The following is a 27,056-nucleotide window of genomic DNA, read 5'->3' as shown; positions in this document are numbered from 1 at the left end:
TTTATTTTTCTCCTCACAATTTGTGGTGTGTCTTATAATCCGGAGTGTCTTATAAAGCAAAAAATACGGTAATTTTTTTTATTTGTTTTAAAGTCAAAAAAGATATCTTGAGTATATTTATTGGTGAAGTTATTGGAGATGTTAGGTATCTGAGTTCTAATTGTTTCTCTTATAATTTCAAACTCTGTCTCTGACATTACAACACCTCTAAATATGGTCCTGAACTCACTTGTAGAAACAATATTATTTTTTTGAATAAAGTGGCCAATACGTATATAAGGGAAAGTCCCTAGATTTTTTATTTTATTTTTAATGGCTCTGTATCTATTCGGGATCAAGTGTAATAATGGCGTATATGTGCAAACACTAGGAACAAAGTCGTATTTTTTATTAGTTCTGTTCCAAATAGATATTGAGAGTTTAGTTAAAGGGTTCTCGATCTCACAATATTTAAATTTATTATATGGTGTTGACCAAAGGTAATGATTAATATTTTTATTTAAAAGATTAAGTTCGATGTCGACCCATAATTTCCTAGGGGGAGAAATTCTTGTTTCCCTTAATCTGGCCATATATGAAGCGTGTCTATATTTCTCAAAGTCGGGTAAACCCAGCCCTCCATTGCATTTCCTTTTTGTTAGCGTTAAGTGTTTGATCCTACTACTTTTGTTTTGCCAAATAAATTTGGAGACTAGGGTTTTAATTTTTTGAAAAAAGGATTGTGGGATATCAATAGGTAATACTACAAGGAGATAAAATAATTTGGGTAGAGTGATCATTTTCACAATATTAATTATTCCAAACCAGGAAATAGGCAACTCCCTCCATGTGGAAACGTCTCGCTCCAGGTTATGAATTAGAGGTATAAAATTAAGATTATATAAGGAGGAAATGGAGTTGTTTATCTTGGTCCCTAATAGAGTTGAGCGAAACGGGTCGAACAATTTCAAAAGTCGCCGACTTTTGGCAAAGTCGGGTTTCATGAAACGAAACCCGACCCTAGGATGAGGTCGGCGACTTACGCGCCAAAGTCGCGTTTCAAAAGTTTGTTTAGCGCTCTTTTTCAGCCAATCAGGATCCACGGACACTGTGGGCAACGTGATGACATAGGCAGGGGTCGCCACCATCTTTCAGAAGGGCATGCAAGTGATTGGCTTGCTTTGGTGGGCGTCACAGGGGTTATAAAAGGGCGTGCACGCTGACCGCCATCTTACTTCTGCCGATCTTAGCATAGGGAGAGGTTGCTGATTCTGTAGGGAGAGCGTTAGGCAGGGAAGAAGACAAAAAAACTGCTTCTGCTGCTAGCGATTTTGCCTGTGCAACACACCAGTCACTGTGTGTGCGGTGCAAGGGGAGGCTATATTGTGGTGGATCAGCGGTGTTGGTTGTTAGGCTGCCTTCTAAGGCTTCCTGACAGCTGCATTGCTGTTTCCCCACTGCTCTGCAAACTGCTTTTTTAAAAGCAATCCCAATTTTTTTTTGTCCTGCTAAGGTACTGAGCGTGCATTTATTCACACCATACAGTGGTGTGTTATCACAGCCACAGTGAAGCTATCTGTGTGTCACTGTGGAAGACTTGTTCCGTTCTTACAGACCTACACTCTAGGGAGATTCCTATTCTGCCCAATTCTACAATTCACTTTTTTCACACCTGTGCCATCGAGCCTGTGACATAGCACTGTGATATTCAGTGGGCCTCACACAATCCAAGTGTCCAGTGTCCACAAGTGTCTGCAGAAATTCAAAATCTCCCTTATCCTGTAGTCACTTTTTTCACACCTGTGCCATCGAGCCTGTGACATAGCGCTGTGATATTCAGTGGGCCTCACACAATCCAAAAGTGTCCAGTGTCCACAAGTGTCTGCAGAAATTCAAAATCTCCCTTATCCTCTAGTCACTTTTTTCACACCTGCTGCATCGAGCCTGTGACATAGCGCTGTTATATTCATTGGGCCTCACACAATCCAAGTGTCCAGTGTCTGCAGAAATTCAAAATCTCCCTTATCCTGTAGTCACTTTTTTCACACCTGCTGCATCGAGCCTGTGACATAGCGCTCTGATATTCATTGGGCCTCACACAATCCAAAAGTGTCCAGTGTCTGCAGAAATTCAAAATCTCCCTTATCCTGTAGTCACTTTTTTCACACCTGCTGCATCGAGCCAGTGACATAGCGCTCTGATATTCAGTGGGCCTCACACAATCCAAGTGTCCAGTGTCCACAAGTGTCTGCAGAAATTCAAAATCTCACAGAAATTCAAAATCTCCCTTATCCTGTAGTCACTTTTTTCACACCTGTGCCATCGAGCCTGTGACATAGCACTGTGATATTCAGTGGGCCTCACACAATCCAAGTGTCCAGTGTCCACAAGTGTCTGCAGAAATTCAAAATCTCCCTTATCCTGTAGTCACTTTTTTCACACCTGTGCCATCGAGCCTGTGACATAGCGCTGTGATATTCAGTGGGCCTCACACAATCCAAGTGTCCAGTGTCCACAAGTGTCTGCAGAAAATCTAAATCTCCCTTATCCTGTAGTCACTTTTTTCACACCTGCTGCATCGAGCCTGTGACATAGCGCTGTGATATTCATTGGGCCTCACACAATCCAAGTATCCAGTGTCTGCAGGAATTCAAAATCTCCCTTATCCTGTAGTCACTTTTTTCACACCTGTGCCATCGAGCCTGTGACATAGCACTGTGATATTCAGTGGGCCTCACACAATCCAAAAGTGTCCAGTGTCCACAAGTGTTTGCAGAAATTCAAAATCTCCCTTATCCTGTAGTCACTTTTTTCACACCTGCTGCATCGAGCCTGTGACATAGCGCTGTGATATTCAGTGGGCCTCACACAATCCAAAAGTGTCCAGTGTCCACAAGTGTTTGCAGAAATTAAAAATCTCCCTTATCCTGTAGTCACTTTTTTCACACCTGCTGCATCGAGCCTGTGACATAGCGCTGTGATATTCAGTGGGCCTCACACAATCCAAAAGTGTCCAGTGTCCACAAGTGTCTGCAGAAATTCAAAATCTCCCTTATCCTGTAGTCACTTTTTTCACACCTGCTGCATCGAGCCTGTGACATAGTGCTGTGATATGCATTGGGCCTCACACAATCCAAGTGTCCAGTGTCTGCAGAAATTCAAAATCTCCCTTATCCTGTAGTCACTTTTTTCACACCTGCTGCATCGAGCCTGTGACATAGCGCTCTGATATTCATTGGGCCTCACACAATCCAAGTGTCCAGTGTCCACAAGTGTCTGCAGAAATTCAAAATCTCACAGAAATTCAAAATCTCCCTTATCCTGTAGTCACTTTTTTCACACCTGTGCCATCGAGCCTGTGACATAGCACTGTGATATTCAGTGGGCTGTGACATAGCGCTGTGATATTCAGTGGGCCTCACACAATCCAAGTGTCCAGTGTCCACAAGTGTCTGCAGAAAATCTAAATCTCCCTTATCCTGTAGTCACTTTTTTCACACCTGCTGCATCGAGCCTGTGACATAGCGCTGTGATATTCAGTGGGCCTCACACAATCCAAGTGTCCAGTGTCCACAAGTGTCTGCAGAAATTCAAAATCTCACAGAAATTCAAAATCTCCCTTATCCTGTAGTCACTTTTTTCACACCTGTGCCATCGAGCCTGTGACATAGCGCTCTGATATTCAGTGGGCCTCACACAATCCAAAAGTGTCCAGTGTCCACTAGTGTGTGCAGAAAATCTAAATCTCCCCTGTCCTATAGACACCTTGTACCTTGTTTTACATTACTATATAGTTTGTTGGATTTTGTCTACATTTCTACCAAAAATGAGGAAGGCTGGTGGAAGAGGCCGTGGAATTGGGCGGGGGTTGGCAGCTGGTAATGATGGTGTTGGTGGTGGATCTGATGGTAGTGGCAAAAGCAAAATAGGACCGAATGCAGGAGGTGTTGAGCCTGCTTCATCGTCTGGCTCCATAAGGCTTCGAAGGCTTAGTTTTCTAGGAGTTGGCAAACCGCTTTTAACGCCAGAGCATCAGGAAAAAGTTTTGTCTTACATTGCTGACTCAGCCTCCAGCTCTATCGCCTCCTCTTCTGAAGTTGTAAAAAGTAAAAGCACTGAGACGTCATTGGAGGCTCATGTTCATAAACCACACCTTTCCTTGTGTCCTTCACCACAACCAAGATTGAAGGATGACACAGGCCATACTACTGATTACTCCATGGAGCTGTTTTCACATACCATGCCTGGTTTATCAAGTGAAATGGTGAATTACCCAGGCCAAGATGAATCTGACATGGAGTGCACTGATGCACAGCCGCTGATAGATGATTCTGCTGGTACATTCACTCAGATCACTACATTGTCCTCGCAGTGTACAGAGCCTGATTCTGACCCTGATGAGACTCAGGTGCCCCTTTCCGCACACTATACCACCATACACGGTGACACAGAGGAAGGTGCACATGACATTGAAGAGGAGGTGATGGATGACCCAGTTGTTGACCCAGATTGGCATCCATTGGGGGAAGAGGGTGCTGCTTCCAATAGCTCAGATGAGGAGCATCCACAGCAGACATCAACATCGCAACAGCTGTTATCTGGCTGGCCCGGAGCACTCCAAAGACAGGTTCCAAAAATCAAAAGAGTTGCTGGACAGCTTGTCCAGAGGGTCAAAACATCACAGCATGCTAGGCCGCAAAATGTCTGCCAAAGTAGGAAGAGTGCAGTGTGGCACTTTTTTGAACAAAATCCTCATGATCAGGCCAAGGTTATCTGTAAGAAGTGCGCAAAGACCTTTAGCCGAGGGAAAAATCTGAAAAATTTGAATACCAGTTGCATGCTTAGACATTTAACCAGCATGCACTTGCAAGCGTGGACACAACACCAAACCTCAAATGCCACATGTGCAACTGATCACAAAGAAGGTAGTCAGCAACGCTACATTGTTTCCCTCACTGTAAGCCCACCGGTTAGCACAGCAGCAAATGTTGAGGTGTCGTTGCAAGGCCACAGCAGTCAGGGAATCCCACTGTTATATCAATGAAATACTGAATCTAGGCCATCAGAAAGAACACCAACTCCATCACCATCATCAACCCTCTCAGTCCGCCCTGTCCACCGCTACTTCTACCATATGCAGCTCTCAAGTCCAGCTCACCCTCCCAGACACTATGAGTAGGTCAAGAAAGTATTCAGTCTCTCATCCGCGTACACTGGGTTTGAATGCCCACATTGCCAAACTAATCTCGTTTGAGATGATGCCCTATCGGTTGGTGGAAAGCGCAGCTTTCCGCGAACTCATGGCCTATGCAGTACCACGCTATGACCTACCCAGTCGCCACTTCTTCTCTCGCAAAGCCATCCTAGCCCTCCACCATCATGTGAAAGACCGCATTGTCCATGCACTCAAGCAGTCAGTGAGTGGAAAGGTGCACCTCACAACTGATGCATGGTCCAGTCGGCATGGCCAGGGCCGTTACGTGTCCATCACTGCGCACTGGGTTAATGTGGTGGATGCAGGGTCCACAGGGGACAGCGGTGGTGGAACAGTGCTGCCTAGCCCACGGTATAGGAAACAGTTGGCTGTAGGCGTTCCACCCTCCTCCTCCTCCAGAAGCGAAAGCTTGTCCACAGGGCGCAGTCGTACGAGCACTCCATCTGCAGCTGCCACTGTTGCACACGAGGTGTCCCCCTATCGAGCAGCTAGTGGAAAGCGTCAGCTGGCTGTGTTGCAGATGATGTGTTTGGGCGACAGACACACCGCCGAGGTGCTGGCCGAGTACTTGAAGCGACAAACTGAGTCATGGCTGGGCAGTGTACATCTTGAGGCAGGCAAGATAGTTAGTGATAACGGCCGTAATTTTGTGGCAGCCATAGCCCTTTCAAAACTCAGCCACATACCTTGCTTGGCTCACACCTTGAACCTGGTGGTGCAGTGCTTCCTCAAAAATTATCCGGAGTTAACAGCCCTGCTCCATAAGGTGCGAAGACTGTGCGCGCACATCCGCCGGTCGCCTGTACACTCCGTTCGTATGCAGAAGCTGCAGCGATTGCTCCACCTTCCCAACCACCGCCTCATTATCGACATTGCAACAAGGTGGAACTCCACCCTGCACATGGTGGAGCGGCTGTGCTAGCAGAGGCAGGCCATAATGCATTTGTGGGAGGATACACGGCCAGGCACTTTGAGAGCAGACATGGAGTTGACAGGTGTGCAGTGGCCGAAGCTGAAAGACCTCTGTAAAGTCCTTCAGTGTTTTGAGGAATGCACATGGCTGGTAAGCGCAGACGACGCCATCCTAAGCATGAGCATCCCACTTATGCGTCTGCTCATGCAAACTTTGACGCACCTTAAGAAGCAGGCGTCTGCAGCCAATGTTGACGAGGAGGAAGAGGTGGAGGGAATCCTTGATGACATTCAGCCATTGTCTGCTCAGGGACCTCTCCTGGACGAGTTGGAGGAAGAAGAGGAGGAGGAGGATGATGATGGGGATGATTACTTAGGGGAGGAGGATGCATCTCGTGGGGCAAGTGAAAATGTTGGCGTGGCAAGGTCTGGTACAGGGTTTGTGCGTGACTGGAGGGATGTAGATTTGCCAGAAAGTTCTCCTCCAACCAGCACTCGCAGTGCATCATTGACACCGGGAACATTGGCCCACATGTCAGATTATGCCTTGCGGATCCTAAAAAGGGACCCCCGCATTGCCAAAATGATGAACGATGACGACTACTGGTTGGCCAGAACCCTGGATCCACGCTATAAAGGCAAATTACAAAACATCATGCCACAGGAGAACCTTGACCTAATATTGGCTAATAAACAAGCAACTCTGGTAAATCGGTTGCTTGAGGCATTCCCAGCACACAGCAGCGGTGATGGTTCTCACACGAGCCGCACGGGCCGGGGGCAGCTTGGCAGAGGTGTTCATGGTGCACACAGCAGAAGTGGCGTTGGAGACAGGGGTTTCATGACAATGTTGTGGACTGATTTTTCAAGTACCGCTCACACAACTGGTAATACAGCATCGATGGAAAGTGACAGGAGACAGCAGTTGTCAACTATGGTTACAAACTACTTTTCCTCCCATATCGATGTTCTCCCACACAGGTCATTCCCCTTTGACTATTGGGCTGCTAAACTGGACACCTGGCCTGAATTGGCACAATATGCCTTACAGGAGCTCGCTTGCCCAGCTGCAAGTGTGCTATCGGAAAGAGTCTTCAGTGCAGCTGGATCAATCCTGACAGAAAAAAGGACCCGTCTGTCAACCCAAAATGTGGATGATCTAACCTTCATTAAAATGAACCATGCATGGGTTTCCAAGGATTTTTTCCCACCTTCCCCTGATGACACATAGGGTTACAGAAAAATGGCTTGCTTTGGTCCACCTCTTCCTGGGACTTGACCTATTTCGCCTTTTGCATCAGCTGAATGTCCAACATCAGCATATGCCACTTTCTAAAACTCCATAACTGTGCTGCCTCCCCCCCCATGGCCGGGGTCACCACCTAGCGCACGACACCGTGCGAGTGCCGTTGCCCTGGACAGGTGGGTAGGCCGACTCTTGGGCGCGAGCACTGGCACAGGGTCCCTCATAGTGCAATCAAGTGTCTCTGACGGTGGTGGTGCACACCCGCCGTCAGACACAGCGCCGTACTATGAGGGGCCCAGTGCCAGTACCGACGCCCACGAGTGGGCCCCCCTTGCTTGGGCAGGGCCCCAGCATTTGCAATCTTTACCTCTCCCTGCTCCTCCGCTGTGTAGTCTGGGCCGTCAAATCCATACTGTGCCTGACACCGTCTGAGCCTGCCTCCTGGTGTATTGACATATATTTTGAATGTATACGCTATCCATACATGTTATCCGGGGATACGGTACCCTTTCTCACCTTTGTGCAATCACTTGCAAGCCATACTGGGCCTTACACCGTCTGAGCCTGCCTCCTGATGTATAGACATATCTTTTGAATGTGTACGCTATCCATACATGTTATCCGGGGATACGGTACCCTTTCTCACCTTTGTGCAATCACTTGCAAGCCATACTGGGCCTTACACCGTCTGAGCCTGCCTCCTGATGTATAGACATATATTTTGAATGTGTACGATATCCATACATGTTATCTGGGGATACGGTACCCTTTCTCACCTTTGTGCAATCACTTGCAAGCCATACTGGGCCTTACACCGTCTGAGCCTGCCTCCTGATGTATAGACATATCTTTTGAATGTGTACGCTATCCATACATGTTATCCGGGGATACGGTACCCTTTCTCACCTTTGTGCAATCACGTGTAACCCATACTGGGCATGAGAACGGCTGGCAAGCTGTTAAGCAAGCTACAGCACCTGTGGTTTGCACACGTAAGTTTTTCATTTTTTTCAGGAATGACGGTTAGGCCTAATTCCGGAACTGCGGTTGACCTGCACTTACTGGGAAATCATCGTTCGCGAGTAATAATTGTAATCAATGATCCCCATCACTAACGTTGTTCAGTGGGTTATCTGCACCTGTAAGCGACAAACGCTGGCCTTTTCAGTGTAGCGCACATGCAGCCACGGACATGTAAGGGCATGACACACCAGTTATTGGCCAATCTCATGTGCCAGAGCCTCACGTGTCCCTCTAGTAAGCCGGACTCGGACCGCGGGGCATGACGGAGTCTCGTTCGTTAACGGAATTAAGCTTGCAATGTGTGCATCTGTTCTGTAGCTGGCATGGTTGAGGTTGCCCGTGTTGAGTCAAATTACGCCGTAGGCTCCACTCCTGGTGGTGTCCTTCTGGACATTCCTTTAAGGTTCAGCTTTGCAACCATACTGCCCACGTAAAACAAACACTTTGCCTTCATGAACGCTGTTTGGAGGGTCATGACTCATGGGAATAACGCCGCCCAATCAGTTAACCTGCTAGAGAGATCCTTCGTTGCTCCCAAGCATGACATCACACTCCCTAGGAGGAAGGTAATGCCACTGTGGCGACCGTACTCCTGGGGGCGACACAAGTGCACTGATGCCCAGCCACTGCTCGATGAATCTGCTGGTACATTGACCCAGACCACTACATTCCCCTCGCACGCTACCCGGCCTGAATCTGACCCTGATGAAACTCAGGTTACCCTTCCTATATACAGTTCCATCTTACACGGTGACAAAGAGGAAGCTGCAGATGAAAGTGCAGGTTCGGCCCACCCGCCATCAGACACACCACCGTACTATCAGGGGCCCTGTGCCAGTGCCGTCGCCAACGAGTGGGCCCCCCCTGCTTGCTCAGGATCACAGCACTTGCAAGGGTGAAATACTGTGCAGTGAGATGGAAGATGGGGACGACGAGGAGTCCAGACTAGTACAGGGATTCCCTAGCGAGGAGACTTATTTGATTGTTTTCAATGTTGGGACAGCAATTTTTGGGGAGCACTATACTCTGGAGAATGATAGATGGGGCCCACCATACACTGGAACATTCCAAAGGTGGACATCAGACACTGGAGCAGCATTTACAGGGCCCATTATACACTAGAGCATTAGAAATGGGGCCCATTATGTTTGGAGCATTATTTGGGCCCATAAGACAGTGGAGCTTCATCCATGGGGACCAACATATACTGTAGCATTATGTGGAGCTCATCATATACTGTTTCAAACATTATATGGGACCAATGATTCTGTATGGAGAAATAGATGGGCCTCGTCATGAGATGTAAAAAGTGAAGTATTTTTCATTGTACTATACCGCTATTTCTCTGCCGTATCGGAGCATGATGAGTTGTGGTATTATGTGTTAAAGGGGCGCTCTTTCGCCCAGGGCACATGAAAACCTGGAGCCAGCCCTACCCCCCCACAACTTTAGCCAAATAACCCCCATTTTTCAGTGCGTAACTTGTATTATGAAGTTAATTAAGGTTGACCAGCTTAAGTAAGAAGAATTGATGCTTTTGGCATTCAAATGGGCACTGTAGGTGTGTTTCCTGTCCTCCTCTCACTGCCGACTTTTATTCCCCATTGACTTACATTGGGTTTCGTGTTTCGGGACGACCCCGACTTTTCCCTATAATCGGCCGATCTTGCTCGACCCGACTTTTGGAAAAGTCGGGTTTCACGAAACGAAACTCGACCATAAAAAACCAAAAGTCGCTCAACTCTAGTCCCTAAATATGTGATATGAGAGCAATTATTTCTGAATGGAGATTTATTAGATAAGAGGGTCCAATCTTCCTGGTTGACATTAATGTTTAACATTTCTGACTTAGAAAAATTTCGCCAGATTTTTACCGCACTTATTCGCCTGGGTGTATATTTTAAATCTTGAGTATTGCAAGTATTTTTCAGATTCTTGTGTCAACAGTTCTCTGAGTTCTGCTCTAAGTCTAAAAAGATCTTTTTCTAAGGAGGCTTCTTGAGAGATTTTATGTTTCTCCTCTAGTACGTTTATTTGGGATAGTAGTGAGGTTGTGAGTTTCTCCTTTTCTTTTTTTTTCCTAGAGCCCAGTTCTAAGAGAAAACCCCTGACCACCGCTTTGTGCGCCTCCCAAACATTACAGTCAGAGATGACGTTACTACTGTTCTCCAGAAAAAAATTGTTTAATATTCTTCCTTATGGATTCTTCAGACTCAGTATCATATATTAAATTATTATTAAGTTTCCAATTAAAAGCGCGTTTTTTTGTTACTTAGGATGATGTTGGCGAACAATGGGGCATGGTCCGAGTATATTATTTTATCGTAAGAGGTCTTTTTAACCGAGCTTATTAGGTCATGTGGTATGAATAGATAGTCGATTCTTGAGTATTTTTTATGTACTGATGAGAAGAATGAATAATCCCTCATTGAAGGGTGTATTATTCTCCATGTATCCAGCAGGAGAAGATCCATCAGTGCTTTTTTTAAATATCTAGTTGTTTTATGTGGTATGGATGATTGCCCATTAGAGGTGTCGAGAAAGGGGTGTAGGGGAATGTTGAAATCGCCTCCCAGAATTGGTACGCCTTCAACAAAATGATTCAAAAGCCTAAAAATTTTTTTGAAAAAGGGAAGGTTATTCGCATTCGGGGCATATATTAAAGTAAATAAAAATACCTTTGACAAGTGTCTGCATTTTAACCCCTTTCTGCCATTAGACGTACTATCCCGTCCATGTGCCCTGGGACGTGGTGAGCGCCGCTGATCGCGGCCGGGTGTCAGCTGATTATCACAGCTGACACCCGGCACAATGTGTCAGGGGAGTTCACGGACCGCCCCCGACACGTTAACCCCTTGCACACCGCGATCAAATGCGATCGCGGTGTACCGGGGGTTAAAGGGAAGCATCGGCAGGGAGGGGGCTCCCTCCGTGCTTCCCTGAGCCCCCCACGGCAGCGCAATGTGCAGCGCTGCTGCGGGGGGCTCCTTTCCTGCAGGCCCCCGAATCCAAGATGGCGACGGGGGCCTTCGGGGGCCTGCAGGAAGCTGGCTTCCTCAGTGCCTGCAAAGCGCAGGCATGAGGAAGCCTTGTGCACTGCCTGTGACAGATCGCTGATCTGTCACAGTGATCTGTGATGTGACAGATCAGCGATCTGTCACAGGACAGTGATGTCCCACCTGGGACTATTTAATAAAGTTAAAAAACAAAAAAAAAAAAAAGTGTTAAAATAAATAAAAAAAAAAAATCGCCAAATAAATTAGAAAAAAAAAAAATATTCCCCCAAATAAATCCATTTTTTGGAAATAAAAAAAACCCCAAAACAATAAAAGTACACATATTAGGTATCGCCGCGTCTGTAATGACCCGCCCTATAAAACTGTCCCATTAGTTAACCCTTTTAGCGAACCCCTTAAAAAATAAAAATAAAAAACAAAGCAAAAAATAATGATTTATTATCATACCGCCAAACAAAAAGTGTAATAACGCGTGATCAAAAAGACGCATATAAATATCCATGGTACCGCTGAAAACGTCATCTTGTTCCGCAAAAAACGAGCTGCCACACAGCATCATCAGCGAAAAAATAAAAAAGTTATAGCTCGCAGAATAAAGCGATGCAAAAATAATTATTTTTTATATAAAATAGTTTTCATTGCATAAAACCGACAAAACATAAAAAAACGACCTAAATGAGGTATCGCTGTAACCGTACCGACCCGAAGAATAAAACCGCTTTATCAATTTTACCACACGCGGAACGGTGTAAACGCACCCCCCCAAAAGAAATTCATGAAACGCTGGTTTTTGTTCATTCTGCGTCCCAAAAATCGGAATAAAAAGCGATCAAAAAATGTCACGTGCCCGAAAATGGTACCAATAAAAATGTCAACTCGTCCCGCAAAAATAAAGACCTCACATGACTCGGTAGATCAAAATACGGAAAAATTATAGCTCTCAATATGTGGTGATGCAAAAACTATTTTTACAATAAAAAGTGTCTTTTAGCGTGCGACAGCTGCCAAATATAAAAACCGCCATAAATAGTAAATCAAACCCCCCGTTATCACCCCCTTAGTTAGGGAAAAATAATAAAATAAAAAAATGTATTTATTTCCATTTTTCCATTAGGGTTAGGGTTAGGGCTGAGATTAGGGTTAGGGGTGTGTTGGGGTTAGGGTTGGAGTTAGAATTGGGGGTTTCCACTGTTTGGGCACATCAGGGGCTCTCCAAATACAACATGGCGTCTGATCTCAATTCCAGCCAATTCTGAGTTGAAAAAGTCAAATGGTGCTCCTTCCCTTCCAAGCTCTGCCATGCGCCCAAACAGTGTTTTACCCCCACATGTAGGGTATCAGCCTACTCAGGTCAAATTGCAAAACAATTTTTGGGGTCCAATTTCTCCTGTTACCCTTAGGAAAATAAAAAATTGGGGGCAAAAATATCATTTTTGTGGAAAAAAATGATTTTTTTATTTTCACGTCCGAGCGTTATAAACTTCTGTGAAGCACTTGGGGGTTCAAAGTGCTCACCACACATCTAGATAAGTTCCTTAGGGGGTCTCGTTTCCAAAATGGGGTCATTTGTGGGGGTTTCCACTGTTTAGGTACATCAGGGGCTCTCCAAACGCAGATGACACCCGCAGACCATTCCATCAAAGTCTGCATTCCAAAACGTCACTACTTCCCTTCCGAGCCCCGACGTGTGCCCATACAGTAGTTTTCTCCCACATATGGGGTATCAGCGCACTCAAGACAAATTGGACAACAACTTTTGGGGTCCAATTTCTCCTGGTACCCTTGGGAAAATAAAAAAATGGTGACTAAATCATGTTTGTGGAAAAAATACGAATTTTTTATTTTCATGCCCGGGCGTTATAAACTTCTGTGAAGCACTGGGAGGTTCAAAGTGCTCACCACACACCTAGATAAGTTCCTTGGGGGGTCTAGTTTACAAAATGGTGTCATTTGTGGGGGGTTTCTACTGTTTAGGTACATCAGGGGTTTTCCAATCGCAACATGGTGTCCGATCTCAATTCCAGCCAAAAACGTCAAATGGCGCTGCTTCCCTTCCGAGCTCTGCCATGCGCCCAAATAGTGGTTTACCCCCACATGTGGGGTATCAGCGTACTCAGGACAAATTGCACAATAACTTTTAGGGTCCTGTTACCCTTGGGAAAATAAAAATTGGGGTGAAAAGATCATTTTTGTGGAAAAAATATGATTTTTTAATTGTACCGCTGTACGTTATAAACTTCTGTAAAGCCCTTGTGGGTTCAAAGTTCTCACCACATATCTAGATAAGTTCCTTGGGGGGTCTAGTTTCCAAAATGGGGTCACTTGTAGGGGGTTTCCACTGTTTAGGTACATCAGGGACTCTCCAAACGTGACATGGCGTCCGATCTGAATTCCAGCCAATTTTGCATTGAAAAAGTCAAACGGCGCTCCTTCCATTCAGAGCTCTGCCATGGGCCGAAACAGTCGTTCCCCCCACATATCAGGTAACAGCGTACTCAGGACAAATTGCACAATAACTTTTGCAACCCAATTTCTCCTGTTACCCTTGGTAAAATTAAAAAAATTGAACCTGAAGTATTTTTTTGTGAAAAAAAGTTAGATGTTCATTTTTTTTTAAATATTCAAAAAAATTCCTGTGACGCACCTAAAGGGTTAATAAACTTCTTGAATGTGGTTTTGAGCACCTTAAGGGGTGCAGTTTTTAGAATGGTGTCACTTTTGGGTATTTTCTATCATATAGACCCCTCAAAGTGGCTTCAAATGTGATGTGGTCCCTAAAAATAAAATGGTGTTGTAAAAATGAGAAATCGCTGGTCAACTTTTAACCTTTATAACTTCCTAACAAAAAAAAATTTTGGTTCCAAAATTGTGGTGATGTAAAGTAAACATGTGGGAAATGTTAGTTATCAAGTTTTTTGTGTGCCATATCTCTGTGATTTAAGGGCATAAAAATTCAAAGTTGGAAAATTGCGAAATTTTCAAAATTTTCGCCAAATTTCCATTTTTCTCACAAATAAACGCAAGTTATTTGAATTAAATTTTACCACTAACATGAAGGACAATATGTCACGAGAAAACAATGTCAGAATCACCGGGATCCATGGAAGCGTTCCAGAGTTAGGACCTCATAAAGGTACAGTGGTCAGAATTGTAAAAATTGGCCCGGTCATTAACGTGCAAACCACCCTTGGGGGTGAAGGGGTTAAATATCAAGAAATCAGCATAATTCAATAGCAGACAGAAAATAAATGGAAAATAAGGACAATCGCAAACTACCTAGAGAGAAAACTGAGCAGAGCTCCAAAAATATCTACATATATACTGTTTGGCGGTCTATTCTTAATTGCCATACATTGCCATGCACTATATGCACTTTGTGATAATTTAGTAACTTTATGTATGTCTTGTTACTGCATAGGTTCTGGTTGTACAGCAATCCTTTTTTATCCATGCGGTGTGCGGTTTCGCACTTTATTGCCCACTCCCCCCCATTTGTATCTGGATGTGTCTTAATTAAAATAAAAACTTTTTGACTTTACTCTGGACTTATATATATTAAAGTGTATATCTTGTTGTAGATCATACATTTCAGAAAAAGATATCTCCCGTCTCCATCAAGTAAAGCATCTTTAAATACAAAGGGGAGATTCTTGCTAATAACAATGGAAACCCCTTTATTTCTTTTATTTGGAGAGGTGGAGTTGTACCATTTGGTGAATGTTTTATTTTTGGTTATGGGGGTATACGTTCTCTTGAAATGGGTTTCTTGGAAAAAGATTACATCCACTTTATTCTTCTCTATATGTCTCAATATTTGTGATCTTTTCCGTGGAACATTTATGCCTTTAACATTGAAGGTTGCTATGTTTAAAATTGGCCATATGTATGATTCGTAGATGGAGACATTGTGTAAGAGGATACCAATAGGACCTAAGGGGGAAAACTTACAACTGGGGGTAACAGTTATTAACGTGCTTGAAGAAAACATGTTAACCAGAGAATCGGGATGGATTACCGACCCGAATTGAGTACACGGTTTGCTACTGGTTGGATAAGTACCCGTTGGTATCCAACCAGGAAAGATAGTAAATAAAGATCGCCAGATCTGTGGGGGCGTGGGCCTGTCGATCAAAGGCAGAAAGGGAGGGACAGCCTGGAAGAAAAGAGGGAAAAAGAGAAGGAAGAAGACAGGGCAAAAGACAAGAGAAGGACGTACTAGAGAAATGAGAAAGAAGATGCAAGTGCCAATCCTGACTGAGTCTTGCTTATAAAAGGACTAAAACCAGAATATATCAAATATTAAACTTTTTCTGTTAACTAGCTTATGTTATTAAGCACAATGAATTGTAAAAAAGAGAAAAGGCAGTCAAGTATAGAAACACATTATTTGGAACTGGTGAAGAGTTCGTGACTCCAAGAGCTAGGCCATTCCCTCTGGATTTGGAGTGTTTCAACCTTCACCATCCTTGTTGCTACCATTAGGCATTTTGTTAATGCCCGCATTCAACCATCTGATTTTCTTAGGCTTATTTGGTGTAGTATTAGACCATTTTTCATGTACTGCTAATGGTGGGAATTTGAGAAATTCTTCTTGTCCAATCTGGTAATTGAAGATGAGAAAGGTCCAGCTTGTTCAGGACATAAGGTAGATCCTCAGGTGTTCTTTTAATCAAGGTTTTATTGTCCAGGGAGATAGCAAGTCCAAATGGAAACATCCATCTATAGACTATGTTTCTATCTCTGAGGGTCCTAGTCAGAGGCTGAAGTTGTCTTCTGAGAACCAAAGTGAGCTTTAAGAGGTCTTGAAAAATCTGGATCTCATTGTCCTCATATTCAATTTTAGCTGCTTGCCTTGATCTGTGATAGATTTCTTTAGTTTTAAAGTTTTGTATACAACAGAGTACATCCCTAGGTTTGTCTGGGCTTATATTTTTGGGTCTATAGACTCTTTGGGCCCTTTCAATGCATATAGTATTAGGGTCGTCATTGCCCAACAAATCCTTGAATAAGTTGATGAGAGTAGATGGAATGTCCTTATCCAAAAGTTTTTCAGGAAGCCCTCTGATTCTCAAGTTGCTCCTTCTTGACCTGTTCTCTAGGTCATCTATATGGATTTTTTGTAGGAAGCTCTCCTTTTGATTATCAATTAGAATTTCGGTAACACGTTCGGAGTGTGTGGATATCTGATCACAAGTATCTTCCAAAGTCTGCACTCTTGTGTATACCTGCCTGACATCTTTTCTAAGATCTGCTATTTCTTCTTTAATAGTTTGGGTAAAGTCTTTAAAGAGATTCCTTATGCATTCTGTAGTAGGTAGGGTTTTATTATAATCTTCAAGGCTTGTTTCTTCAAATGTAGTATCCTCTTCCTCGTCGCTATCAGACCATTGCATGAAAGAAGTGCTTTGTTTATGTGCAGAATTTGATTTACTGGAGTGGATATCCAGATAGAGTTGTTTTCTAGATCTCTCTTTCTCTTGACCCTTCTTGGGGGTTTTAGTGGTTTTGGCTACCTCTTCAGTTTGCATTTTGGTAGATTTACCCATTTTTTAAATCTGGTTTAAATGTAACTCAATCAGGTAGTATGTCGAAATCAAGTCATTTAGAAATTATTCATAGTTTCATAAACAACTGGTCATAGAGAGGTAGTTTACATTGAAAGTGGATTCCTCAGGTTATGCCTAAAGGAGCCAGTAGGTGGCAGTAAATTCACTCATTCCAATCCTCTGCAATCCATTCTTCCATACACAAGACTGTTATATAAAATTCAAAACTACTTTCCAAGTAGATGCTGTGAAGGCCTCTTATTAAGCTCAATATTTAATGGGTTGCATGTTCAAACATGAGCGGTTATCCACTTGCCACTACCATCAGACAGCGTATATATAGGGGCGCAGGCTTATGAGATCGCTGCCTTTCAGGTGGTTTCACTAGAATGTCTTTAGGTATATATTTTTTTCTATTTAATATCCTTCTCCTTTTTTCTTATTTGTCATAGGAGGTGGGTAGGGAGCAGGCACCAGTCTCAAGGTTGTAGGTAATGCTATTTATGCGAGCCCCAGCACCGACAGCGCCAGTAACCTGGACTCGGCCTGCACAGGAGCACCGCGCACCCCAGGGGACAAAGGGCTGCGCTCGGGCAGCAAACAGTGAATGCCCGGTGACGGTGTGCTTCAGTGGGGAATGCCACCCACCCGTCCTTCTCTGGAGATCGGCAACAAACGCCGGGATGGGGTTAAATAGGGTCTGTCCACCACAGCTGCAGCCACAGCCACCGTCAAGTGTCAAAGTACCTGATATATCGGTGAGCTCACCTCTCCCTCACCACTGTGAGCCGTGGCCTCCCTGCTTCCGAGGTCTCCAGCAGAGCCCGCGGGCTGCAGCGCCGGCAGAGTCTCTTCCCTTCACAGGAGGAGCTCTAGTCAGACGGCGGGTTACGTCCAGGATGGGAGCGCACAACACCCGGATCAGAGGCCCAGCACTCCGGTGCCCGAAGAGCCCGCTCCATCCTCCCCGACACCGAGCATTGGTGTCCGAGGACCACGCGCAACAGGCGGCCAGGTGAGTCAGTGGAAGCGGCGTGTCAGGGCCCAGCCGCACCACCTCCAGTCGGGTTCCACTGCCACGGGGTCAGCAGGAATCACTAACCACCACCGCCCTCAGACCCCTCAGCAGAGGAAAAGCCGGAGCCGAGTCCTCTTGATGGCTGTCGGGGGAAGCTGAGGCGCAGCCCGGAAGTAGAAGGAAGGCCTCCACTAGGCCTCAAATCTCAATCCGCCCTCAAGAGTCTGAAATATAGATTGTTTCCTAAAATTTGTGTCTCAAATTGATCCTTGAGCAAGGCAAGGGCAAGCTCCTTGATATTTGGAGTAGGATGGGTCAAATTCGTAGTGATATTTGTCAGATTCTGGTTATTGCCTCAGGAGCTCTCCAGAAGCATGTCTCACCAGCTCTGAGAACGAAGCCTCATATTTAGTTGTTTTTTTAAGCTGACTGTGGAGTATAAATGCCTAGTTAACTTATTTCTGGCCTTTCATATGATTCCAAAGATATCAAATTTATATTTTTGCTTACATTTTTCATTTCCGCAAAAAAAAAAAAAAAGAAAAATCACTCACCACTAACTGTAATTTTTCTGTATAATACAAAATCCCAAAGGCAATATGTTATGGTCGGCGGAACACGCTAAAAAAAATAAATTAAAGCGTGCTCGCCGCCCGGGGTCCACCGTGCGGCAGGTGTAATAACCGCTGCTAAATAGGCAGAGCACAAGGACGGTAATGTGCACAGGGTAGAACTGCACCTGGTGCACAAAAGCAAGCTCTGTTAGAACTCACAGAGCTGCACACATGAGCACAAATACCAAAAAACGCTGAGTCTGTATTTACTTCACAGAACACAGCGGCACACGTGCGGTAGCCAGAGACCGAAGTAGTTAAGAACGTCACTACAGCCGAATGGACTTACCGAGACTGGACGTGTGCACGGCGTTGCAACTGCGGATGCCAAAACGGACTGCAAGCGCAATATGGCAGGCGCAAAGCAGGACGCTGGCTGCTGCAACAGATGGAGCTTCAGCGCGCTGGCGCTAGCGCTGCTACTAGCTGACCCAATCACTCACACACTCGTAATATCCAAGGAGGGGGATATTTAATGAGTCAGTCACCAGTCCAATCATCCATCATCAAACACACAGCAGCAAGTATAGAAAATACTAGCGCATGGCAGAACCGCCATGCGCACTTTTTATAGCGTACGGGACCTTCCAGAAATCTCCAGAGCCCCGAGCATAACCAATGAAATCAGGAGCAGGACCTGAGCACCTGACTCCTGAACTCCAATGAGAGCTCGTCCCGTGAGCATGCTCAGAAGCAGGGAAAAAGGACAGCCTCTGGAGACAAATGTGAGAATATGGGTTGCTGCATAAGCATAGAAGGACCCAGATTCCTAACATTACCCCCCCTCCTAGGGCCCCCTTCTCCCTGAACCCTCTGGTGCACCAGCCCATGCCTGACAGTGGCACAGAGCTCAGACTCGTCAAAAGGCGAGCCTGATGTCCCGGTAGGTGAAACCGAAAACCAGGACATGCGGATGGTATCAGGGGAGGCCACGTTGCCAGGTCTCAAGAGGGACACCCGGGAGACAATGGGAGCGGGAGTTTTAGGAGGGCACCGCCGTGTATCGGCGGGTGTAGCCACACTCCGTTCGGGAAGACTGTCCCGAGCACATAAGGTGCATGCCCGAATGAATTGTTTTACGTCCCGAGCCCTGTGCGGCCACCAATACGATCCAGCTAGAGACTTCGTGGTCTGCATATAGCCACGATGGCCGTCCGCATTGGGCGTGTGTGCCCACGCGAGGACTTTAGGCCGCTGGCAAGGGACAAAAACCTCGCCTACCGACTCACAGTCAGACCACTGCGGGACGCCGTCTTCTGGAGAAGCAGCGGGTAGATGGTGACAACCGCATATGGACTGTTGAGCCGGCGCGAGACACTTCCAAGGGCTCGGGGGGGCGGAACCTCTGGCTCGGGCAGATCCAGAGGCTCAAAAAATTTGGGAGCCAGAGTACCTCTACGTTTGGTGTGAGCACGCTCCAGACCACGCTCCGAAAAACGGAGGTCGATACAGGAGGAGATGGAGATTAGCTCCTCCAGAGTGGTAGGAATCTCTCTAGTGAAGAGAGCATCCTTCACGTGCTCAGCTAATACTCTCCAAAAACTGGAATAAGTGCCTTGTCAGACCACTCTAGCTCCGACGACAGTGTCCGAAAATGGACGGCGTATTGACTCACTGAGAGTGATCCCTGAGACAAAGCGAATAGCTGGAGAGAGGTATTGTGTGTAACCCATGGGCCGAGAAACACCTGCTTGATAGCTGTAAGCAGATTAGCCGCGGTCCGCACATCCGGGTCACCACGCTCCCATAGTGGCGTTGCCCATTCCAGTGCCTTGCCCGACAGTAGGGATATAATAAAGGCCACCTTGGCCCACTCCGTGGGGAATTGCGCAGCCAGCAGCTCTAGATGGATCGAGCACTGGCTGATAAAACCCCTGCAGGGGGCGCCATCCCCAGAATATTTTTCGGGCAACGGGAGGCGGGTAACTGTTGGCGCAAGGGCGGACATGGACATATGCCCTACCGCGTCCGTAAGTGCCTGGACAGCAGCATCCGTGGCCTGCGAAGCTGCGAGGGCCCTCTCAAGGGTAGTCAAGCGAGCCTCGAGCTGTCGCACGCATTGCAACAGTTGCTGCTGGTCTGCCATCTTTAGCCAGACCCTGGCGCTAGTATTATGTTATGGTCGGCGGAACACGCTAAAAAATATAAATTAAAGCGTGCTCGCCACCCGGGGTCCACCGTGTGGCAGGTGTAATAACCGCTGCTAAATAGGCAGAGCACAAGGACGGTAATGTGCACAGGGTAGAACTGCACCTGGCGCACAAAAGCAAGCTCTGTTGCACTCACAGAGCTGCAAACAAGAACACAAATACAAAAACGCTGAGTCTGTATTTACTTCAGAGAACACAGCGGCACACGTGCGGTAACCAGAGACCGGAGTAGTTAAGAACGTCACTACAGCCGAATGGACTTACCGAGACTGGACGTGTGCACGGCGTCGCAACTGCGGACGCCAAAACGGACTGCAAGCGCATAATGGCAGGCGCAAAGCAGGACGCTGGCTGCTGCAACAGATGGAGCTTCAGCGCGCTGGCGCTAGCGCTGCTACTAGCTGACCCAATCACTCACACACTCGTAATAACCAAGGAGGGGGGATATTTAATGAGTCAGTCATCAGTCCAAGGATCCATCATCAAACACACAGCAGCAAGTATAGAAAATACTAGCACATGGCAGAACAGCCATGCGCACTTTTTATAGTGTACGGGACCTTCCGGAAATCTCCAGAGCCCCGAGCATAACCAATGAAATCAGGAGTAGGACCTGAGCACCTAACTGATGAACTCCAATGAGAGCTCATCCCGTGAGCATGCTCAGAAGCAGGGAAAAAGGACAGCCTCTGGAGACAAATGTGAGAATCTGGGTTGCTGCATAAGCATAGAAGGACAGCAATATCACCAAACCACCAAAAGGGCATTAGCCCAAGGAATACTCCATTAAGCACATATACATTCAAAAAGAGACAAGGAGTTTTTATTCCCACAATACGATAAAAAGAGAATTTTATTTATCACAAAAACACATAATACAACAGTAGATAATTTTTATATAGCTGTTCATATAACAGAGTGTTGATCATCAAAAGACAAAGGTGCAACAAAAGCTGCGTGCCTAGCAGCCAGGTAAAGTAATTAGCAAGTGCAAAAAACTCTTAGAGGCCCCGTAGGTACTGATTAACATAGATACAGTAGAGTATCTGCGGAAAGTAAGTAGAACAATGCATTCCTATGTGGGCGGAATCGCCACGATTCCACAAAATAATGAGCATGCTGCGGATTTTTCTGTGGGAAAATCCACAGCTTTAGCACAGCATTGCAAAATCCCATAGGATTGCATGGAATGCTGTTTTTTTTTGCGTTTTTGCGGCAAAATCGCGCGTTAAAAAAGCCACGAAAATGCGAAAAACCTGAACGTGTGAACGCAGCCTTAAAGTGAACCTGACCTCTCATACCTGCTGTGGCATGGGCAGCATGCTTCCGGCACCAGCTGTACTCTCTAAACCAGGTATGTTTGTCTCTGAAACGGTGCGACATCACAGAGAACAACATGTCTGACTTCTCCCCTCCTGCTGCCAATGACTGGGTCTCTTCCTGTACACACACGCAGGAAGAAAATTGTCCCTCAGTGGGAGTGGATGGGGAGAAGCCACCAGGGACCCACCTGTGTGACTAGTCACCTGACTGCAGGCTGGAGCTAGTACAGGAAAGCAGTGCAGTCATGTTGCGGCCCCCTCTGCACACCAGCTGTTTGCCGCCAGAGGCGGCTGGCTCAAATTGCCTCATTATAGGTGCGGCCCTGTATAGGGGGGTGGCGCCTGAACTCTTTGCTTCTTATGGAGTCAGGGTGCACCTGGCTAATGTGTCCCTGACCAATTACCTAGAGCCCTAGACTATTTAGGCCTGCCCCATCCACTGGAACATGGCCTGTGCAATGTCAACTCAGCTTCTTGCTGCTGAGTTAGCCAGGCCCTGTCCTAGGTCTTGCCTTCTGTGGAAGCTTTATGCCTAGTCTCTGTCTCGGTACCTTGCCTAGTAATTCTCTGTCTGCCCTCCAGGAGGCAAAATATTCTGGTCTCTGTGTCTTGTCCCAGCTTTGCCTTGCCGCCTCCAGGAGGCAGTATTTCCTGGTCCCTGTACCTTGTCTCGTACGGTTTCTCTGTCCTGTCAGTCTCCATGACTGTAGTTCCTTTACCTGCCTTGTATCTCCAAGCTGTGCCTGCCTGCCCTGTCTCCAAGCCGTGATTGCCTGCCCTGTGTCTCCAAGCTGTGCCTGCTTGCCCTGTGTCACCAAGCCGTGCCTGCTTGCCCTGTGTCACCAAGCCGTGCCTGCTTGTCCTGTCTCTCAGCCGTGTGAGTCTGCCCTGTATCTCAGCCGTGCCTGCCTAGGTACCAGCCGTGCCTGCCGTGCCCACCGGCCTGCCAGTCACTCGCACCTGACCAAGTGTCCTGTCCCCGAGTGGGATCAGCAGTCACAGCAAGACACCACCCTGGAGTGGCACCTGGCAGCTGCCTGCCGCACAACCCTGACCTCACCATTGGAGGCTCCAGAGAAGACCAAGACAGCTGTCTTAGTCACGCCCCTTCCAGGGTAGTCTGGTCTGTGGCCTGAACTCTCTGCTTCTTATGGAGTCAGGGTGCACCTGGCTAATGTGTCCCTGAGCAATTACCTAGAGCCCTTGACTATTTAGGCCTGCCCCATCCACTGGAACATGGCCTGTGCAATGTCAACTCAGCTTCTTGCTGCTGAGTTAGCCAGGCCCTGTCCTATGTCTTTCCTTCTGTGGAAGCTTTGTGCCTAGTCTCTGTCTCGGTACCTTGCCTAGCAATTCTCTGTCTGCCCTCCAGGAGGCAGAATATTCTGGTTTCTGTGTCTTGTCTCAGCTTTGTCTTGCTGCCTCCAGGAGGCAGTATTTCCTAGTCTCTGTAACTTGTCTCGTACTGTTTCTCTGTCTGAGCTCTGTCTGTCAGTCTCCTTGTCTGTGGTTCCTTCCCCTGCTGTGTCTTTCCCTGTGTCCTCCCCGTCTGTACCCTGCACTCTTGCAGGGTAGGCTCCACCTACCCTGCACTCTTGCAGGCTCCACCTAACCTGCACTCTTGCAGGCTCCACCTACCCTGCACTCTTGCAGGCTCCACCTACTCCGCCCACCCACGGCTCCACCTACTCCGCACTCCTGCTTTGTCATATTCCACTCTCTCCTATCAGTACCCGTACCTCCTGCTTGAACAGGACCCTATCTGTTCCTCCAGATTCCATTCCTTCTGGCCAGTACCCGCTCCTGTTGTGTGAACAGGTCCCCTACCTGTTCTTTCGTACACCACAACTACCTGCCCTGTGTCTCCAAGCCGTGCCTGCTTGCCGTGTCGTAAAGGGGAGGTACTGTAACAACCCTGCTGGCATTGCTGCATGGCCTCCCATCCCCCACTCACCAACTTGCTCACTGCACCAAGCCAGGCTGTGGATCCTGTCTGTTGCCAGTCCTATGCTCTGTACTCTGTTCCTCTGCTCTCCGGCATGTTTCCTGGCTGTGTATAGGGGCGGCGCCTGAACTCTCTGCTTCCTATGGAGTCAGGGTGCACCTGGCTAATGTGTCCCTGAGCAATTACCTAGAGCCCTCGACTATTTAGGCCTGCCCAATCCACTGGAACATGGCCTGTGCAATGTCTCTCTGTTAGCTTCTTGCTGCTGAGTTAGCCAGGCCCTGTCCTATGTCTTGCCTTCTGTGGAAGCTTTGTGCCTAATCTCTGTGTCTCGGTACCTTGCCTAGTAATTTAGTAATTCTATGTCTGCCCTCCAGGAGGCAGAATATCCTGGTCTGTGTCTTGTCTCAGCTTTGTCTTGCCACCTCCAGGAGGCAGTATATCCTGGTCCCTGTACCTTGTCTCATACTGTTTCTGTCTGAACTCTGTCCTACCTCTGTCAGTATCCTTGTCTGTGGTACCTTTCCCTGCTGTCTTTCCCTGTCTGTACCCTGCACTCTTGCAGGGTAGGCTCCACCTACCGTGCACTCTTGCAGGTTCCGTCTACTCCACCCACCTGCGGCTCTGCCTACTCCACCCTCCTGCAGCTCCGCACTCCTGCTTTGTCATATTCCACTCTCTCCTATCAGTACCCGTACCTGCATCTCCTGTTTGAACAGGGCCCTACCTGTTCCTCCAGATTCCATTCATTCCGGCCAGTACCCGCTCCTGTTGTGTGAACAGGTCCCTACCTGTTCCTTCATACACACCTACCTGCCCTGTCTCCAAGCCGTGCCTGCCTGCCCTGTCTTCAAGCCGTGCATGCTTGCCCTGTGTCTCCAAGCCGTGCCTGCTTGCCCAGCGTCTCAGCCTGCCCTGTATCTCAGCCGTGCCTGCCGTGCCCACCGGCCTGCCAGTCACTCGCACCTGACCAAGTGTCCTGTCCCTGAGTGGGATCAGCAGTCACAGCTAGACACCACCCTGGAGTGGCACCTGGCAGCTGCCTGCCACACAACCCTGACCTCACCATTGGAGGCTCCAAAGAAGATCAAGGCAGCTGTCTTAGTCATGCCCCTTCCAGGGTAGTCTGGTCTGTGGCACAGTGGGGCCAGAACCCCACGGCTCACGCCAATCAGCCAAGGCGAGAGCGTGACACTTTCATTTTGTCCCTCCTCGTTCCTTCCCTTCGGTTTGTTTCTTACGATGCAAATCCATGCCTTTTATGCTGGAAATATCGACTTACAGATGGTCTCTCCCAGTGGATTTCTTAAAAATGGCAGCCAATGTGGGCTCCGATGCCTTTCTGCTCTGTCTGGTTCTCGATTATGCGATGCACGTGTCTATGATGTCACTGGGTTTGATTTACTCAACTCACATGCGCTGCTATAATGGTGGCGGGCGGAAGCAAATAATAGTGCGGGCAGCAATACCCATGCGCTGCTTTAATTGGCAACTGAGATTATCATATAAATAACTAATAGGACAGCACTACAATGGCATTTCCCCAACATTCTTTACAATGAACTGCACGTCACCTTTGGTTATGGCCGTTATGGCTATTATAATGGAATGTTTCCGCATGTGTATGGGTTATAGAATTGGTGCCAAAGACTTGGAGGATAACTAACGAGCAGAAAAAAGTGCAATAGGGTCTTCTCCGGTTTGACAGTAAAGGTAAAATTAAAGTTATGCTAACCTGGTAAGGTTGTGTTCACACAACGATATTAAGACTGAATGAGAATCATGAGGTCAATGGAACTGGCCAATTAGCTCAGAGACAGAATTGTGGCAAGGCACAGATCTGGCCAAGGTTATAAAAGAATTTCTGCAGTACTCAAGGTTTCTAAGAGCACAGTAGCCTCCATAATCCTTAAATGGAAGAAATTTGGGACCACCAGAAGTGTTCCTAGACCTGGCCGTCTAGCCAAACTGAGCAATCGTGGGAGAATAGCCTTGGTGAGATAAAGAAGAACCCAAAGATCACTGTGGCAGAGATCCGGAGATGCAGTAGGGAGATGGGAGAAAGTTCAACTATCACTGCAGCCCTCCACCAGTCGTGCCTTTATGGTAGAGTGTTCAGACGGAAGCCTCTCCTCAGTTTAAGACATATGAAAGCCCGAGCTTGTTAAAAAAAAAAACGCACATGAAGGACTCCCAGACTATGAGTAATAGTATTCTCTGGTCTGATGAGACCATGATAGAACTTTTTGGTGATAATTCTAAGCCGTATGTGTGGAGAAAACCAGGCACTGCTCATTACCTGCCCAATACAATCCCAACAGTGAAACATGGTGGTGGCAGCATCATGCTATAGGGGTGTTTTCAGCTGCAGGGACAGGATGACTGGTTGCAATTGAAGGAAACATGAATGTGGCCAAGTAGAGAGATATTCTGGATGAAAACCTCTTCCAGAGTGCTCTAGACCTCAGACTTGGCCGAAGGTTCACCTTCCAACAAGACAATGACCCTAAGCACACAACTAAAATAACAAAGGAGTGGCTTCAGAACAACTCTGTGAGCATTCTTGACTGGCCCAGCCAGAGCCCTGACCTAAACCCAATTGAGCATCTCTGGAGTGACCTGAAAATGGCTGTCCACCAACGTTCACCATCCAACCTGATGGAACTGGAGAGGATCTTCAAGGAAGAATGGCAGTGGATCCCCAAATCCAGGTGTGTAAAACTTGTTGCATCATTCCCAAGAGTTCTCAGGGCTGTACTAGCTTAAAAGGGTGCTTCTACTCAATACTGAGCAAAGGGTCTGAATACTTATGACCATGTGATATTTCAGTTTTTCTTTTTTAATACATTTGCAAACATTTCTACATCTGTTTTTTCAGTCAAGATGGGGTTCAGAGTGTACATTAATGAGAAAAAAAACCCAACTTTTTTGAACTTACCAAATGGCTGCAATGAAACAAAAAGTGAAAAATTTAACTCCTTAACCCCCAAGGGTGGTTTGCACGTTCATGACCGGGCCAATTTTTACAATTCTGACCACTGTCCCTTTATGAGGTAGTAACTTTGAAAC

Source organism: Dendrobates tinctorius, unplaced genomic scaffold, assembly GCF_039654945.1.
Source record: "Dendrobates tinctorius isolate UK_male_01 unplaced genomic scaffold, ASM3965494v1 ptg000126l, whole genome shotgun sequence".
NCBI lineage: Eukaryota > Metazoa > Chordata > Amphibia > Anura > Dendrobatidae > Dendrobates > Dendrobates tinctorius.
This window is presented reverse-complemented; position numbering follows the sequence as displayed.